This window comes from Mastomys coucha, unplaced genomic scaffold, assembly GCF_008632895.1.
Source record: "Mastomys coucha isolate ucsf_1 unplaced genomic scaffold, UCSF_Mcou_1 pScaffold5, whole genome shotgun sequence".
In the NCBI taxonomy this organism is placed as follows: Eukaryota; Metazoa; Chordata; class Mammalia; order Rodentia; family Muridae; genus Mastomys; species Mastomys coucha.
This window is the reverse complement of record NW_022196911.1, coordinates 17,914,727-17,933,453: the sequence shown is the minus strand read 5'-3', so window position 1 is coordinate 17,933,453 and position 18,727 is coordinate 17,914,727. Positions and strand designations below refer to the sequence as shown.

Sequence of the window (18,727 nt, the reverse complement as noted above, 5' to 3'; positions counted from 1 at the left end):
CTATGGTAATTGAGAGTTTTGCTGGGTATAGTAGCCTGGGCTGGCATTTGTATTCTTGTAGGGTCTGTTTTACATCTGCCCAGGATCTTCTAGCTTTCATAGTCTCTGGTGAGAAGTCTGGCGTAATTCTGATAGGCCTGCCTTTATATGTTACTTGACCTTTTTCCCTTACTGCTTTTAAAACTCTTTCTTTGCTTATTGCATTTGGTGTTTTTATTATTAAGTGATGGGAGGAATTTCTTTTCTGGTCCAGTCTATTTGTAGTTCTATAGGCTTCTTGTATTGTTCATGGGCATCTCTTTCTTTAGCTTAAGGAAATTTTCTTCTATAATTTTGTTGAAGATATTTGCTGGCCCATTACATTGGGAGTCTTCACTCTCTTCTATAGCTATTATCCTTAGGTTTGGTCTTCTCATTCTATCCTGGATTTCCTGGATGTTTTGGTTTAGGACCTTTTTGCTTTTTGCATTGTCTTTGACTGTTGTGTCAATGTTTTCTTTGGTGTCTTCTGTCCCTGAGATTCTCTCGTCTATCTCTTGTATTCTGTTGGTGATGTTTGCATCTATGACTCCTGATTTCTTTCCTAGGTTTTGTATCTCCAGGGTTGTCTCTCTTTCTGATTTCTTTATTGTTTCTATTTCCATTTTTAGATTCTGGATGGTTTTGCTTATTTCCCTCACCTGTTTGATTGTGTTTTCCTGTAGTTCTTTAAGGGATTTTTGTGTTTCCTCTTGAAGGGTTTCTAGCTGTTTACCAGTGTTCTCCTGTATTTCTTTGAGGGTGCTATTTATATCTTTCCTAAAGTCCTGTATCATCACCATGAGAAGTGATTTTATATCTGAATCTTGCTTTTCCGTGTAATGGTGTGTCCAGGACTTGCTATGGTAGGAGGATTGGATTCTGATGATGCCAAGTAACCTTGGTTTGTGTTGTTTATTTTCTTACACTTACCCCCACTATCTGGTTATCTCTAGTGCTACCTGACCTTGCTAAATCTGACTGGAGCCTGTCCTTCCTGTGATCCTGGTTGTGTCAGAACTCCTCAGAGTCAAGCTGTCTCTGTGATCCTGTGATTCTGGGATCCTGTGATCCTGGGCTTGTTTAAGCACCTGGGAGTAGGGCTTCCTCTGTGTGTTGTCAGACTGGCTGCAGAGCTTGCACCCAAGGTCTGCTCAGGACACCAGCCCAGACAGACCAGAAGGAACCCGAGTCACTGGGCTGGCAGAGGTCCTGTGTGCCTGATCACACTGGACCCAGTTACTCCCAGTGTTGGGACAGATGTTAGTTCCTCCTTACCCTTGATCCTGGGCATGTCAGAGCGCCTAGGAGTGGAGCTTCCTCTGGGTGTTGTGGGACTGGCTGCAGCAGGCTTAGTTTAAAGCACCCAAAAGAACAGCGGTAATAACTTTGAATTTTATTTCTTTCCCCAAATTTAGGGGACACAGTAGATTTTCAGATTAATAGTGCTCTAGGGCACAACATAAAGTAAGACAAAAATGGAATGGGACTGAGTTGGGATGAAAAGCATCCTTCATCCCAATCTTCATATTGCCTTCATCTCAATGTCTGCAGGAGGTGAAGCAGAACTGGTGCCTGTATCACTGGTTTGGCCAGAGTCCTCACTCAGGGCTCTCTCAAGACTAGAAGGCAGGGAATGAATCAGTCTCTCTCAGAAGTCCTGGCCCAAGAAAACATACAGCATCGGATTGAGGCAACTATTGAAGTAGGCCAATGAGCTGGTTGGGTTTACCACTAAGTTAAGTATTTGACAATCACCACTAAACAATATCTCCTTGAACCTGACTGTACCAAAAGTGCCACCAGTTGAAAGGGGAACCAAACAGATAAAGAAGGAAGCCACAACTGCCTTAAGGATTTGTAATGCACAGCTATAATTAAAAAGAGCCTTTTGGCAGGGTGGTAGTGGCACATGCCTTTAATCCTAGCACTTGGGAGGTAGAGGTAGGCGAATTTCTAAGTTTGAGGCCAGCCTAGTCTACACAGTGAGTTCCAGAACAGCCAAGTCTACACAGAGAAACCCTGTATCGAAAAACCAAAAAAAAAAGAAAGAAAGAAAGAAAGAAAGAAGGAAAGAAGGAAAGAAAAGAAAAAGAAAAAGAAAAAAAGAAAAAAAAGAGCCCTTCTGTGGATCTTGACAGCAATGAGTCCATAGTAAATAGACATGGGCATGCTGAAGCCAATAATAAACCTGATGAGCCTTGTAGCTGTTACAAAAATGATAGTTATGTTCAACCTTTCTTCATCAGTGTTAGCCCAGGATGCAAAGTAGATTGTACAGTACACATCCCCTCTAGGATCTCTAACTGTAGTCAAGAAGAGGAAAGGGGGCAAAGTGAGAATCAGAGGTCCAACAACCACTTTCCTAGCCAGGCTCACAGTGCTGTGGTTCTGAGCCCAGACGGGATGCAGTACACAAATACAGTGGTCCAAGGCAACGGCAGGAAGTCACTTCCAAATTGCTTTACATCTACCACAATGTAAACTAATTTACACACAAACCTGCCAAAAGGCTATTTTTCTTTCATAGCCATTTCGACAAGGAGTAGAACCACTGTGAAAGAGAAGTCAGCCAAAGCTACATTCAGATAATAGGTAGTGGTGACAGTGTGTGCCATCTGGAATCCAGCTACCCAGATCACTAGTCTGTTGCCCTGTATGCCAAGGAAAAAAGTGATGGAGACAACCAACATCAAGAGGATCCACAGAACTCTGGAGATGGTAGAATCATAGACCACCACTTCTAATCTATTCAGAGAGATGGAATAGTTGGTTTCCATTTTGTCTGCACCTAAAATTTTTCAAAAACAGCCATTTCTCAGATATTTGGCTCCTTCTGACATGATACTTATTTAGAATGTCCACAACCTGCCACTATAGGAGAGCCATTTTACCGGTAATATTCCAAAACTAGCACTTTATTGGATGCCTTTCTGGGGTAGCATAGCTCTATGCATTCATCACATTCTTAAAATTATTCTGGGTTTTAGACTAATTATAAAAATTAATAATATGCACCCATGTCTCAGCAGTGGTACTGAACTGAGGGTGACAGAGAGTAAAATACGAGTGAAAAGAGTTTAGCACTTCAAGGAAATCAATGGACTTAGTAGGCTACCCTTCAGTGAAGGCTTTTCATCAGTTCTCATGTTCACAAGAAAAAAATAATTCAGTGGAGAGATGTTGAAAGCGTAATCAAAAAGTTTATACAGGAAAGCAATGAACTGTACAATCCAGAGAGAGAGAGAGAGAGAGAGAGAGAAAGGCACAAATGGAAAGACAGACAGACAGATAGACAGACAGACAAGAGATATTCATTGGTTGAATCAAAGAATGAATAGCAGCTCATTAGACTCTGCACTATAGATTTCAAAGATTTTTTTTGTGAAGATTTATGAGGTGAGTGATATACATATGGAAATACAGTAATGTTTATAGTTCAAACTTGTGGTAGAACAAATGCTGTTTTTGAGTACTGATCCTTTTGAAATTTTATGCAGAAAGAGGCTAAAACCACCACAGTTCAGAATATATCATAACAAAACTAAGGTCACATGTAGACCCTTTGATAATGTGTAAGTGTGGTTTCTGGTGATGCTACTTTGAGACTTACTTTCATATATAGTAGAAAGACCATAACTACAGCATAAAAACCTGTTTAAACATGAAGGAATGTTCTGGACTCAGCTGGACAGAGGAACAGGTAGGTACCATCTCTATATTTAATCCAGTTCCTGATTGAGGTGAAGTATACATGACTGCACAGTTTACTGTTATGTGGGTTAGAGAAAGATTCCTAATGAACTGTAGTAAAGTGTGTGGACTTCTCCTAAAAGACCATGCATTCTATATTTCATTACATGCTTGGAATTTTGAGTATCCTATATAAAAATTCTAAAAGGTTCATCTTTCTTGTTTTTGTAAAACTAGAATGAGGTTAAGAGGAAATCTATCTAAAAGAAGACTTTAATCTAACTGGATCTGAGTACTCCTACCACACAATATGTGACAGATATTGCTGAATGTGCCTTGTGCCCTCTGCTCCAGAATCTGATCACTTGTTCTCTGCTAAACCAATCATAATTTTGTTCATAGAATTTGTCTCTCCATCTACTTTTGAATGTAAATCATGATCAGACTAGAGAGTATCTTGAATCTTCACTGCTTACTAAGCATTACTGGAGCCATGAATACAGGACACAATTCTGGTTGACAACACAATGGGAAGAAGTCCTCAGGGAGTTTCTTGATTGCTTTTCTAACTTCTGGACAACAAAAGGCTTAAAGTATATTCAACATCAGGAAACTTGAAATATTTCTTTATTCTATAGTATGGGTGCTACAAAATCTGCATACAAGCTATCTTTTCAAATTTATATATAGACCTGAGGTTGTTTCACCAGTAATCAAGTGCTTTTCTAGAATCTCCTGTGAGGAAATGAGACATGGCTCAAAGGTAAAACACCTAGTTGCCTATATTCCACCACTGAGGATATGGGGCTTGGGCTTACTGGTAGCACATGTATAGAGAACTTTAAGTTCTAGCTCCAGCAGTATAATAAAAGTGCAGAAAGAAATTATATCATGTATTAATTAATCCTGCCTCAAAATGTACTTGCATAAAATATAGGATAATTTTGCACAACCATAAATGTTTTAGACTTATCAATCTAGCTTTAGAAAGGAATAGTAATTCTCTGTACTTCTTTGCTTGGTTGGTCGGTTTGTCGATGTGTGGTTGAGAAAGGGTCTAGCTATGCATCTCAGCTGACTCCTAACCTTCTGCTTCGCCTTTCAGAGTGCTGAAATTACAAAGGCATGCTAGAAGGCATCAGTTCACAAGATTACTCTTTGTTAGCCTGTCATGGATTCTCTGAATGAGTAAACATGTGTCATGTTTCCCCAGGAAAAGTCACACAACACACACCCATAAGTTGCTCACCTGTAATTCTCATGTAAATATTGAGAGACAGAAACATCACTGTTTTATCAAGCCAAAGCCATATTCTAAGGATTTTGGTACAGTTTTCCTTTTGTTTTTGTCAATACTGACAATCATTAGAGCCCTAGTTTAACTAATTCCAGATCTTCCAAATTTGTGTCACTAATGTGCTTTATTTGACATGAACCTGCCTCAATAGCTGACTATACACAAATGGTGAAGCAATGATGATTTCTCTCCTTTGTTTCTCATAGCAGTTCCTTCTTTCCTTTTTCTCACCCATCTTTTTCACCACAATCCTAACAGGGCACTGTGTAATGATATTCAGGATTTCTCAATCCTGGCACTGTTGCTATCTGTCAGTACTTAAATGTGGTTGTGTATGGTAGAGTCCTGTACACCATAGGATTACTAGCAGCACTTTGTCCTCATATAGTAGCTTCTGGGAGCAACTCTTGTCCACTTATGATAACCAAAATATCTAGAGATGACAAATATCCTCTGGCAGACATAACGACCCCCAGTTGATAACCACAAGTATTATATAAAATTTCCTGGGCTCTACAGTCAGATTAAAAGTCTTTTTATTTTGTGTGTGTGTGATCCACATGGTTGCCCCTGTGCACACTCTTGTTTCTGCTCTTATACATGTGTATGTCACAAGTCAGTGTCTGTTGTTTCAATTGACTCTCCATCTTATTTCCTGATGTATGGGACATATGGTCTCTTACTGAAGCTGAGGATTATAGATCTGGCAATTTTCTGGCTAGTGAAATCCAGTATAATGTGAATTTTGGTATCTTTTAATCCTAGGTGTGTGATATGTGGCTACTTCAGATTGTCCACAGCCATTAACTACAATTCTCTCAATTTCTAAGATAGTCTTCCTTTGATGGCTTCTCAACCTATATCATTTCCTGTGCCATTTTCAGAGTTCTTAAAAAAAATGGTTCCAATTTCTAGGGTATTTTTTTACTGAAACAGCTGCCTTCACTCAAAGCTGCCACATGTACTACTTCTGGGGGAACAACAGTTGTCATTCATTGCAAATGGTCTCTCCACAGGCACTGGCTCAGCACACCCTAACAGAAATTTGACTTTTTGAGTTTTTCCTTCTCTTTTCTTTCAAGTCAAGGGGAAAAAAAACCTAAAGCAAAATAAAACAGAGCAAAAACAAAATAAAAACAAACATACAAACAAACAAATAAAAACACCAGGATGCACTTTCTAGTAAAGCATTCTCATTAACTTATCATTCTCCATGTTGCCTCCCATCAAGAACCAGCAAAACCTGGTTTTTCACACCAATAATCTCAACTGATTTTGGAGGTGAAGATAAGAACTGCATATTTAAACCATGCCTCTGATATAGAAAATGTTCCAGTTTGATAATTTTCTGGGATCATGTTTACACAATAAAAAGTAAAAGGGGGCTGAAAAGATTACTCAGAAAATAAGAGCATTGTCTGCTCTTCCTGCAGATCTCAGTTCAGTTCCCAGCACTGTGATCTAGGCTTATAACTATTTGTAATTTCAATGCAAGGAGACCCAATGGTCTTTGCTGCCTGTCTCCTACACCAAGCAAGCACATGTCAAACAGACACGCCTTTGTGAAAAATACCTATACAATATACATATATATATACATATATACATATATGTGTGTGTGTATATGTATATATAAATATGTATTATATATGCATATATGTGTGTATATGTATATATAAATATGTATTTTATATATGCATATATAATACATATATATTATATAATATACATATTTAATGCTGGGAATGTAGCTCAACATTAGAACATCTGCCTAGAATCCCTTAGTAGTGAGGGTTCAGGTGTGTGAATCGGTGGTAGACCACCTGCATAGAATCCCCCAGCACAGCATCTAACTAGCGTATGAGAAACAATAAATTCAGTTGACAATGGAGGCAAGAAGAGGAGAGGAGAAAGAGAATGTGATGAGCTCTGTTTCATTAAATATAGTTCTTTTGTGAAAAGAATTCACAGCCCAATCCTAGAACTTATAAATATTCTTTATACTTTATTTTTTACCTCATACTTTCTCATTAATCCATTCCTTATTGACTTGAGTCTTTGGCACTGTACCAAATTTCCACCTTCATGGATACAAACTCCAGACAGACAAACCCAAAGTTCTCAGTTCTTATCTGGATATCTCCCATGGCACAGTACCATTTAAGCCCTCTTTTTCCTTCCTAAATTAGATTTTTTTGTATGCTTTAAGTTGAAAAAAGATACATACAACACATTCCTGGTTACCTTTATAGCTTAGTTGCTGGATATGTTAAGAGCACAAAGATCAGAGTCCTCCACTTGACTTTTTAAAAATTTCTTCAACTCAGTTCTGCATGCTTACAAGGCAAGCACTTATACACTGACACAGTTACCCTTACCTTTAAGTGTTTCTGTTCTCCACATACTCTAAGAACTTATCAGCCATCTGTTAAAAGTAAACATGATACTGCATGTCTCGTCACAGAATTTTAGTAAGTATCTATCACATATAACAGCCATTTAAAAGGTAAGTTTCAGTTGCTGGAACACAACTTACCACCAGCTGAGGTCTCCTTCCTACAGCTAACTCTTGGGTTCCTGTGATGGAATTGAAGTTCTTGGCTCTCAGCATAGACTTAAAGAATCTCTGAGAGGAACAAGAAAGCTGAAACCAATCTTGTCATATAAACTTGAGGTTTATTAAGATTCCCAGAAGCCATGCAAATGTGATGCTATTGGAATCATTTTATTTCATTCTATTTTTTGTATATGGAAGTTTTGCTTATAGTTGTGTGTATATATGATACACATGCCTGGTGTCTTCAGATGCCAGAAGATAACACTTGACCCCTAAGAACTGGAGTTACAAGTAGTTGTGAGCCACAATCAGAATTGAACCTAGATCTTCTAGAAGAACAGCCAGTACTCCTAAATGCTAAGCCATCTCTCCAGCCAAAATGAAGTTCTTAGAAACATAGAAGTGTAAATGTTCTTCCAGCATACATCTGTGGAACATGTGAGTTCAGTCCTGTCAATCTCTAGCCCAGGAATCTATGTTCTGGTTCTTTGGATTTGGTTCCTATTTGACTTTACAAACAATTGTGAACAGCCTAACATGGGTTTTGGCAACCAAACTCGGGTCCTTTTCAACAGAGCTATATCTGTTCTTAACCACTGAGACACCACCCTCCCAAACCACTCACTTTTTAAAATAAGGAAGCATGGGGGCTAGAAGCATGGTGTATTGGCTGGTTTTGTATGTCACCTGACACAAGCTGGAGTTATCACAGAGAAAGAATCCTCCCTTGAGGAAATGCCTCCATGAGATCAAGCTGTAAGGCATTTTCTCAATTAGTGATCAAGGGTGGGATGGCCCATTGTGGGTAGTACCATCCCTGGGCTGGTAGTTCTGGCCAGGTTCTATAAGAAAAGAAGCTAGTAAGTAACATCCCTCCATGGCCTCAGCATCAACTCCTGCTTCCTGACCTGTTTAATTTCCAGTCTTGAATTCCTATGGTGATAAACAGCTGCCAGGCTCTCTGCCAGGCAAGAGGGAGAGAACCCAGTCCAGCCAAGCCTCTTGGGGCTGAGCGGAATGGTGAGTGTCATGGCTAGGATCTCCTGCCTCTGGAGAATAACCACCCTGAGCCGGGAGTCTGTCAAAGCAGGAACTCATTTTAATGTATCAATCCTTTCTTTATTAAGGGCTGAGAGAGGAGGTGGAGTTTTCTGCTGAGGTGAGATGATGTAGGGGGAGGGGAAAGTTGTCAAAGGGTATGGTGTGACTGATAGAGCCAAGAAAGTTACTCTATGTCAGCAGGAGCTAGACAACTGCAGGCTTAAGCAGGTTATGCTGAGTCACTCTAGTACAAAAACGACTAAGACAATATACAAAACTCGAGCCAGGCTCGGATTTGTCCTCAAGGCCCAAACCAGGGCCAAATAGGGCCCAACACCTCCCCCTTTTGTTTTTGTAATAAGCAGGTTACATGGCTCCAGTCTTAGGTTGTGCCCCATATGGGGATCTTACCCGTCTTTGAATACCATGTGTCACTCTGGTTCAAGGGGCATGGTCCACGATTTGTCTTAGGTTGTCCCAGCACGTCTGAGAACTTATCCATCATTGGTCAAATGGAGAGCTGGGGAGGGTCGCTCATATTCTGGGGGCCAATTGTATGTTGATCTTGGCACTCTGGAAGCAAGCCTTTGATAATGAGCCTGGACCTGATGAAGCCTTTATACACTGTTGGATGAATTGTGTATTAAGTAAACACGGCCCTACCATGGGAGGTAGAAGGAAAAGGAGGAAGGGACCAAAGAGGGAAGGTAGGCAGAGCAGGAAGTCATGGAGGCCAATCCACAGTGGATTGTCTTGAAATTCTCTCCTCCTCATCTCATTGTCTTCTTGGATCATTGAATCCCCCCATCAATCTTTTGCAGTATCTTCATTGTCATTGACAGGGGGATCATCATTCATTTTTCTTGATAAATCTATGAAGGAAGCAGAAGGAGGGCTCTCAGTGCTGGAAATTTCCCTGGAGTGATTAATATCATCATCCCGCTGTTGGGGCAAGTGTTTTATGTCTCTGACCAGTATCCAGAGACTGGTAGAAAGCCTTAGATGTCCTGACTCCCTCTGTAGTTGAACCAACAAATGTAGCTGTTTTAATTTCTGGGCAGGAATAGACAATTACTCAATTCATAAAGGATCTCCAGGTATCCATTGGATCTTTAACACCTGGGGTCAAGCAGTGGCCTTTAGAATTGGGGGTGCAGTTGTGAGCACTGTATACATCCCTTCTCAAAATAAGGATCTCCCCTGTAATTTGGACATAATGTCCTCCCCTGTTCAACTTGTAGTTCACACTCTTCAGTGCAAAGCAGGTCTTGGTGAAAGGCCTTATGATCATAGTTATAAAGGTCTCAGCTTCTCCAAGGATATCCTGACCCAAAAGATTAGCAGTTAGGCCAGCGACCACAAGGGGGCATACTTCATTACTATTACCATCATGGTCAACCCAGGGCAACCAGCTAACAATTTCCCAGAAGGTTGATTGTTCCACCTAGAAGTGGAGGGCCTAAAGACAGCTGCCAGGAAAGGAACTTCTTCCTTCCATAAAACTGTTCAGTCAGCCCCAGTATCAATGAGGAATATGAATGTTTTGTCTCCTACACAAAGGGTCATCTTAAGCCATTGCCCTGGGATTAGTGGGACAGTCCAGTGGGCTATGACTGTCAATCTTCCCTTGTTTAATGGGGCTGGGGACAGCCCCTGAGGGAGTTTAAAGCCTGCCCACTAAAATCAAACTTGGATTTGCAGTCTCTGGCCCAAGGGAAACTCTTCTTACACCTCGGACAAGGGGTGTGTGGGATCATATCAGAAAGGCAAATATCTTTTCTAACATTCTCTTTTGAAATGACCCTCCCAGCCACAACCGAAGCAAATCTTCCCTCAGCCAACAGTGGCATGTTGCAGTGTATTTAAAAGAACCTCCATATCTTCCTTTGTGCCTCTCTAAAGGCCAAGGCCTTATGTCTAGTCTGAAAGGAAGATGGACCCACATCTCAGGTGGCTACAATCCACCTTTCCATGGCAGCTCCATGGCAGCTCTGCGTAACACAGCACAGGCCAATTTATGGTCAGTGTTCATGCCATCCTAGACCAATGTTCTAGCAAACCAATCTCAGAGCTCCCTGTGGGAAATTTTCTCTTTAACCTCTTTTGTACCCTATCAATGAAAGAGGTGAGGTCTTCAGTGGCCTTTTAATTAATCCCAGAAATTGGGGACTCAGTGGGTCCCTTGCCTAACTTTCTCCAGGCAGCCAAGTCTAGTGCCCATATCTGCTCTTGGTAGGGAGGGGGAACCGCCACCTATTGAAGGCCTGTGGAGAATTGATCAGGTGTGCTGGAGAGCATCCCATAGGTAATAGGGATTGGGGGCTGGGAATGTTAGTTCCATTGCCCCTGCACTTGGCACTCCTCCTGGTAAAAGGCCATCCATTTAAGGAACATGGGTGAGGGGAGACCAGCCTTAACCATTTCCTTCCAGTCTCTCAGAGTGAGGGCCTGGTGGGCAAGGCCCTCAAGGATGATCTCTACCCAGGGTGAAGGAGGGCCATTCTGCCACTGCTTTCTTTAGTTCCTTAAGGTCTTGGGCTTCCCAGGGATACCAAGCTGCTGGCCGGTTGCCACCAGGGTTAACATTGACTAGAAACATGTGGGTAGTATCTCCCGAGCTGAATCCCCCCAACCCCCCATAGGGTGGCAGAGCTGAAAGAGCTAAGTGGGAACAGTTGGGAGGACTGAGGAAGGTAGTCTCGCAGGCAGGGCCCCACTGGAGGATGAGGGGACCCTGCTACAGGGATCACCAGGAAGAAAAAGGGGCTGGGGATAAAAGTACTGCCCCATAATTTATAGGCATACATTCACCCACAGACCGATTGGCCCATCAGCGAACTTCCATCAGGAGGGGGTTATCTCCTCACATGGGGCACCAATTCTGGTGGCAGAACCAGGTGAGAGGGAGAGAACTCAGTCCAGTTGAGCCTCTCAAGGCAGGATGGTGAGTGTCACAGCTTGTATCTCCTGCCTCTAGAGAATAACCACCCTAAGCCAGGAGTTCATCAAAGCAGGAACTCATTTTAATGTATCAATCATTTCTTTATAAAGGGCTGAGAGAGGAGTTGGAGTTTTCTGCTGAGGTGAGATGACATAGGGGGAAGCGAAAGTTGACAAAGGGTATGGGGTGACTGACCAAGCCAATAGAGTTACTCTACATCAGCAGGAGCTAGATAAAGGCAGGTTTAAGCAGGTTGTGTTGAGTTAGTCCAGTACCGAAGCGACTGAGACTTTACAAAACTCGAGCCAGGCTCGGGTTTATCATCAAGGCCCAAACCAGGGCCAAATAGGGCCCAACATCCAGCAATGTGGAAGTGTAAACTGAATAAAACCTTTCATCCCCAACTAGCTTCTTGGTCATGATGTTTTGTGCAGGAATAGAAACCCTGACTAAGACAGATGGTTTTTATTTTAAGAGCACTGAATGCTTTTCCAAAGGATCCAAGTTTAATTCCAGTAATACACATGGTAACTCACACCATCTACAACTACTGTTCCAGGGAATACAATGCCCTCTTCAGGCCTCTGCAGGTAACAGACACAAACAGAAGGCACAGTTGTACATGAAGGTAAAACACTCATACATTTAAGAATAATTATTCTGCTTTTAAAACATAAAGATTGTTAGATGCATAGATGTCTCAATGGCTAATGGCACTTAGTGCTCTTCCAGGGGATGCAGCTTCATTTTCCAAGCCCATATCAAACAGTTCATAAGTGCCTAAATGGACATCTAACTTCTGACATTAAATGGACATCTGAACTTCTTATCCTCTTGTCTCTACCACTCAAGTGCTAGAATTACAAGCAAGCACTATCATCAACAATTTATACAGGGTATCCTGCTGGTGAGACATGGAGACTATACATCTGCTCCTGATGTCTATGGGCATGAGCACATATACACATGAAGACTGAGATGATATCAAGCATAATCCAGTCTTTCTGCAGATTACATGGGTTTTTTATTTAATTTTTATTGTTTCTTATTGGTAGTTATATTTATGTACATTTCAAAAGTACCCCCTTCCCAGTTTCCACTCGAGAAACCGCCTATCTGATCAACCAACACTGCTTCTTTAAGGCTTTTCCCCCACAAACCCACCCACTTCTGCCTCACCCACACTAGCATTCCCTTATGCTGGGGCATCTAAACTTCTTATTCTCTTGTCTCCACTACTTGAGTGTTTGAATTATAGGCATGTACTATCATCACGAGTTTATATAGGACATTCTAAATGTTAGACAGTCACACGGCTAATTGATCTATACCCACAGTCAACTAACAGTCAACCCACAGTTAACATACTGTGGGAATTAAACAGATTTAACATCATCATAGACATAGAAATCCCTAAATTAAAGCAGAATGGGTTAGTTTGCAAAGGCTGTCACTACAAATCAACAAACACTGGGTGTCTTAAAGTATAGCAACTGATTTTGTCATAGTTCTGGATGCTGGAGGTCCAAGATCAAAATGTTGGTCCCAGGGCTTCTCTTTGGCTTGCAGGTGGCCATCTTCTCCTCTCTGCATCCTCACATTCACATTTCTGTAAGCTTACACCACCCTGGTGTAAGCTTTTTTCCTATGAAAAAGACAATAGGTACATTGGATTAGGGATCGACATTTATGGCTTCATTTAGTTTTAATTGATTCCTTAAACACTGTAAATCTGAATGATCACATTCTAATGGAATGGGAATTTGGGCTTTAACTTGAGAAAGAATAAGACTCCAGTTTCTGCCAGAAGACAAGATTATGTTACAAGTTGATGAGAGAAGATTCTGGAGTGGAGCCTCAAGGGAAAAGTGAACCTATCATGTGCCTTCATTTCAAAAGCAAGGTCTGAATGGAAGGCAGTGGTTGGCATGAGGTGTGATGACAACTTCCTCCCAGAGAGCCTGTCAGGAGTTTTGAGTGTTGTATAAAACTTAGATAATATTTACTACACTGGAATTTGTGGTATGTGCTCTGTGTAAGTTATCATGTCTATTCAACTCAAATAAAAATTATATTTGTAACTTTTTTCCCTAGTGATCTATTTTATTTTTTTAATTTTTTTTACACACCATCTTCCATTCCCCACTCTGCATCTACCCTCTGACTGCTGCACATCCCACACCTCTTCCCCATCCCACCCCATATAAACATGTATGACACCACTCCCAGCCCACCTGACCTCTAAACAGCCTGGGACCTCCAGTCTCTTGAGGGTTAATTGCATCTTCACTGAATGAACACAGATCAGGAAGTCTTCTACGGTATGAGTGTTGGGGGCCTCATTTCAGCTGCTGTATGCTATCTGTTTGATGATCCAGTGTTTGAAAGATCTCAGGGTCCAGATTAATTGAGACTCCTAGTCCTCTAACAAGATCACCCTTCTCCTCAGCTTCTTTCAGCCTTTCCTAATTCAACAACAGGAGTTAGTTGATTCTGTCCATTGGTTAGGTGAAAATATCTGCATCTGACTCTATCAGTTGCTTGTTGGGTCTTTCAGAGGGCAGTCATGATAAATCCCTCTTTGTGAGCATTCTACAGCCTAAGTAATAGTGTCATGGCTTGGGACCTCCCCATAAGCTGGATCCCACTTTGGGCATGCCTCTGGACCTTCTTTTCTTCAGGATCCTCTCCATTTCCATCCCTGTAACTCATTAAGATAAAAACAACTTTAGGTCAGAGATGTAACTGTGGGATGGCATACCCATCATTCACTTGATGTCCTGTCATCCTGCTAGAGGTGGGCTCTATAGGTTCCCTCTCCCTACTGTCAGGTGTTTCATCTAAGGTCCCTTCCTTTGATTCCTGGGAGTCTCTCACCACCCAGGTCTCTGGTCCATTCTGGAGGGTCCCCCAACCCTCTTTCCTGGGGTTGCCTGTTTACATGCTTTCTGTTGTGGCATAAAGAAATTAGGGACAGGTACCTTTAGATTTGGAGAATATGTTTCCAATTTGGAAAACCAAGTTAATTCAAAGTATTACAACTGATACCCAACACTCAGGATTATAGGCTGGTTTTATAAGGTAGTGGGAATTGAGCCAAGGATATAATACATGTTGAGCAAGCAGAGTCCTCACTAATGGCTGAAAAAGTTTAGGAGAGGGAAGGAAAATGGCCTTCCCCATGATTGTGTTTTCCTTGCAGCATCTGTTGTACATCAGTCTTTGAGAAACCATCAGTGTGGTGCTCCAAGAGATAAAAGAACTAGGTGTGTGGGGGAAGCTCAGAAGTAGGGCAAGATGATGAATCTCTGGGCAAGCTTTCTTTTAAAAGACTTAATGCTTGTCTAGAGATGGTTGGAATGCCATCCCAACCCCACATATAACTTCTGAAGTGATAGGGGTTTCCTGGCTTTTTTCAGTCACATTCTTTTGTGCACCTGCATTTAGGAGTTCAGCAGGAGATTTAAAGGGGGGATATTTCTAAGGTGTCTCCATGATTTCACAGACCTGAGCAGCAGAACTAACTCATTTTCTTGTTGTGTGCCTGGACAACAAGAAGATAGCACACATTATCTAGTAAGTTGCTTTTCATTGGCTTGCAAAACAAAAGACAGTGGATCCAGCCATGCTAGAGGCTTTGGTTTTCTGTGTTTTACATCTCCATCTCCTCCTGTTTCAAAGTAGAACTTCTGCTTCTCCTTGAATGCATTATCTTTCTTAAAGTATCCTGAATTCAGAAAAGAGGAAGGGAAGAAACTCAGGTTTAAATTATCTACCTTTTAAAAACACTTATACATAAGCATTCCACTCACAGTCCTGAACCCAAAGGACTTCTTAGCCTAATGTAGACACCTGCTCATCTATGCTTAATGATGCTGTATTCACAGTAGCAAGTAAAATGATTCATTTCATTTTTATATAACAAAAATTAATTTTAAGAAGGGGCTACAGATTTGAAAAAGAACAAGGAGTATATGGAGGGATTTGAATAGAGGAAGGTGAAGAAGTAAATGATATGACTATGTTACAATCTCAAACAATAGAGAGAAGAAGATTTGGGAAAGGGATATGTGGAAAGACAGAATGGGAAGAGAGTGTGCCCGCACACACACATACACACATACACAAACTGGTTAAATAAAATTCTCTAATTTTCTTTGTTATTAACACTTCCTCACTGTCAAAACAGATACTTGAAACTTCCTTAGCTTATTGAGATTATGGGGGTATTTACTACAGCAGTTCCATTACTCTGACTTACAGTATTTCTGATTAGTTAAGAAATAGTAGAGAGGCCCATCTCACAGCCTTGGTTTTAGCATTTGTTACTAAAGTAATGGCTTCTGGGGTGCAGAGTTTAGCAGTGGGTAACATAAGCAATATCCTCATTTCAGACAAAGACAAAGACAAACCCAGTGCTTGAATATAACTTTGGAGATCCAATGAGTTTATTGAGCAGCTTCACAAATCATAGGTGATGAATTGCCTACACGATTACAGTCACTCTTTCCCCAACCAACTTCATCTAAAAAGCTTCCTCAGCAGGGCTGAGGAAGCCCCTGGGCTGCACAGATAGAGCCCATGTTCTACTTCTCCTTGGACTCTGTATATTCTAGACTGTTCTCTGGGTCATTTGAAGAGGCGCCACAAAGTAGGGGACACTGGATCCTCAAATGAGAATCATATACCTTACTTTGTCCTTTTAGGAAGGGTATGAACTACCAACAAACCCTGCTGGGATACTTGTATGTAAGATGGAGATGCTAAACTCTCCAAGACGCCAGTTGCTTGTCTCAGAGGAACATTACCAGTGCCAAGGTTCTAAGTGATGTACATTGTGTCTAGATAAAGCAAAGACCTGAAGACATGTTTGAATAATTTCTACCTCTGATTTCTGTATTCCTTTATCTGCTCTATGTTATAATCTCATTTATTTTGGATTTTAAAATTGTGTACATATATAAATTGATTGCTTTTCTCCAGTTCAAACACACTTACCTCCCTTTATCACTTAATCTCACTCCTGTTCATTTCCTTTGTCTGCCTAGACAGGCTTACATAATTACATACACACATATACAATGCACACACACACTACACATACCATACATGTAAATGCACAAAAACAATCAATACGCATACCATACACATGAAACACAAACATCACATACAAACACACTCCAAACACACACACCAAGCAGCACACACACACACAAAAACACACACATATACACATATGATTCTGTTTCTATATAGAATTTAAGAACCATAATTGAAAGTTGACATATAATAGGTTTGCCTCGCTTAATTTATTTAGTGTGACTATCTCCAGTTATATGTGTTTCATAGCAATCACAGAACTTTGTTTAGGGGACTGGACTTAAACTAGTCTCTCCTGCTCTTGCCAGACAAATGCTATGATTATAGGCAAGTCCACCAAAAAGTTACCTGCTAATGATAAAATAATTTTTAATGTTTTATTTTATATTTAGTTATTTCCTTGTGTGCAGACAGTATATGCATATGAGTATAAAAGCTTACTGAGACCAGTGCCATTGAGTCTTCTAGAAGCAGAATTACTAGCAATTGTAATTTGGATGCTGTGGGTAGTTGAAACTAAACCCAGGTATACTACTAAAGCAGAAATTTTTATTAACCATTGAGCCATCTTCTCAGCCTATCAAACAGAATGATTTAACTTCAATATTTATTATCTTGTATGTAGCCCGCGCAGTCGTCTCGCCAGCAAGAAGACACGCGGACACTAGGTTCTTTCTGCAGCAACGTTTATTTGTCTCCATCCATAGGGAAAAAGAGTCGAGCCCAAAATCCGCACTGCTTATATACACCACAGTGGGGCGTGTCTGCCCACAGCGTGGTGTGTCTGCCCATGATTGGCTGTTTGCTCATTACCCTACGTAACGCCCCGGGATGGGCCGTGACATGGCGTCTTTTTCACTCTATGCAAATGCGCAAACAGTTGTTTACTAGGAGTTAACAGCGGAAGTAGGCGCCATCTTGCCATGGCGAGTGCCTCTCCAGCTTCACGGCTCCCTACATCTCCCCCTTTTGTTTTAGTTAAAAAGGAAGGCCAAATGTAGCAATTCAGAGAGTGCTTTTGCTCTGCCAGGGCCTCTGTCTTAGGTCATTCTGCATCAAACCTGTAGCCTTACCCATCATAGAATTACCCCCCCCTGAGGGCTACGTGTCTTAGGTTGGTCTGTGTTTGGGGAAGGTTGCCCGTCTCTGGGTACCCTGGAGCTGGCGTAGCTTGTCTATTCTGACCCTGCTGGGCGGTCGCTAGCAAAGGCGCTTTTGGCCAGGGAAGGAACGAGACGGCAGGAGGTTTTATGATTTGTGTAGCATGAACAACCACACCACGGGAGAAGTTCTCTGTTCAATGGTCACAAGTGCCTGAGTGATGACTACCTTGTCACGTTTTTGTTGGGTTTTGAGCTTACAGATCAACCAGAGCAAAACACCAGGCCGCAGCATAGGGCTGCACCAAACAGGCCGACTCCCACCCATTCCTTAAAATAAAAAAGGGCTGAAGAAATCTAGGAACCAAATCCTTCTATAAACGATAGATCCAGACGTGTGCAGACAGGTCAGGATCTGAGTCTTGAAGGGCCGGTCATGATCCGTCCTCCTTCGCCTCAATTCTTCTTGTTAGCCTCTCTGGTATCCAAATCGGGTTATCTTCTTCCTGTGGAAAAACACAAACGGCTCCCCTGAATCTTATTAAAATAGGATCCGGGCCTTTCCATTGACAGGTCAAAACATCCTTCTATTTTACCATCTCCTTTGGCCTGTCAGGTTCTGAGCAATGACGATTGGCAGCTGTATGCCCGTCATCATCCAAATTTAAAAAATTAAGAGTAAAGAGTACTATAGAGATAGTTACTCTTGGCACCGAGGGCAAAGCCTCCTCAATACCCCGTTTTTGTTTTATTAAATATGATTTGAGCGTACGGTGGGCTCACTCTATGATGCCTTGTCCTTGAGGCAAGACCTTCCATTGATATCTTTTATCAGGCTCAAGATGATTAACAGCGGGCAGGGTGAATGCAAAACTTTGTCTATCCTGGAGGCACAGAGGGATGGAAAAAAGACAATCCTTAATATCCAATATCAAGATTCTCCATTGTTTAGGTGCCATGGACTGGGATTTCTCTGTATA

General features: G+C 41.4%; 1 pseudogene; it reads right to left on the bottom strand.

The window, feature by feature from the left end:
- Nucleotides 1-1,543: 1,543 nt before the first annotated feature.
- LOC116078225 lies at nt 1,544-2,798 on the bottom strand (annotated as a pseudogene).
- Nucleotides 2,799-18,727: the final 15,929 nt, after the last annotated feature.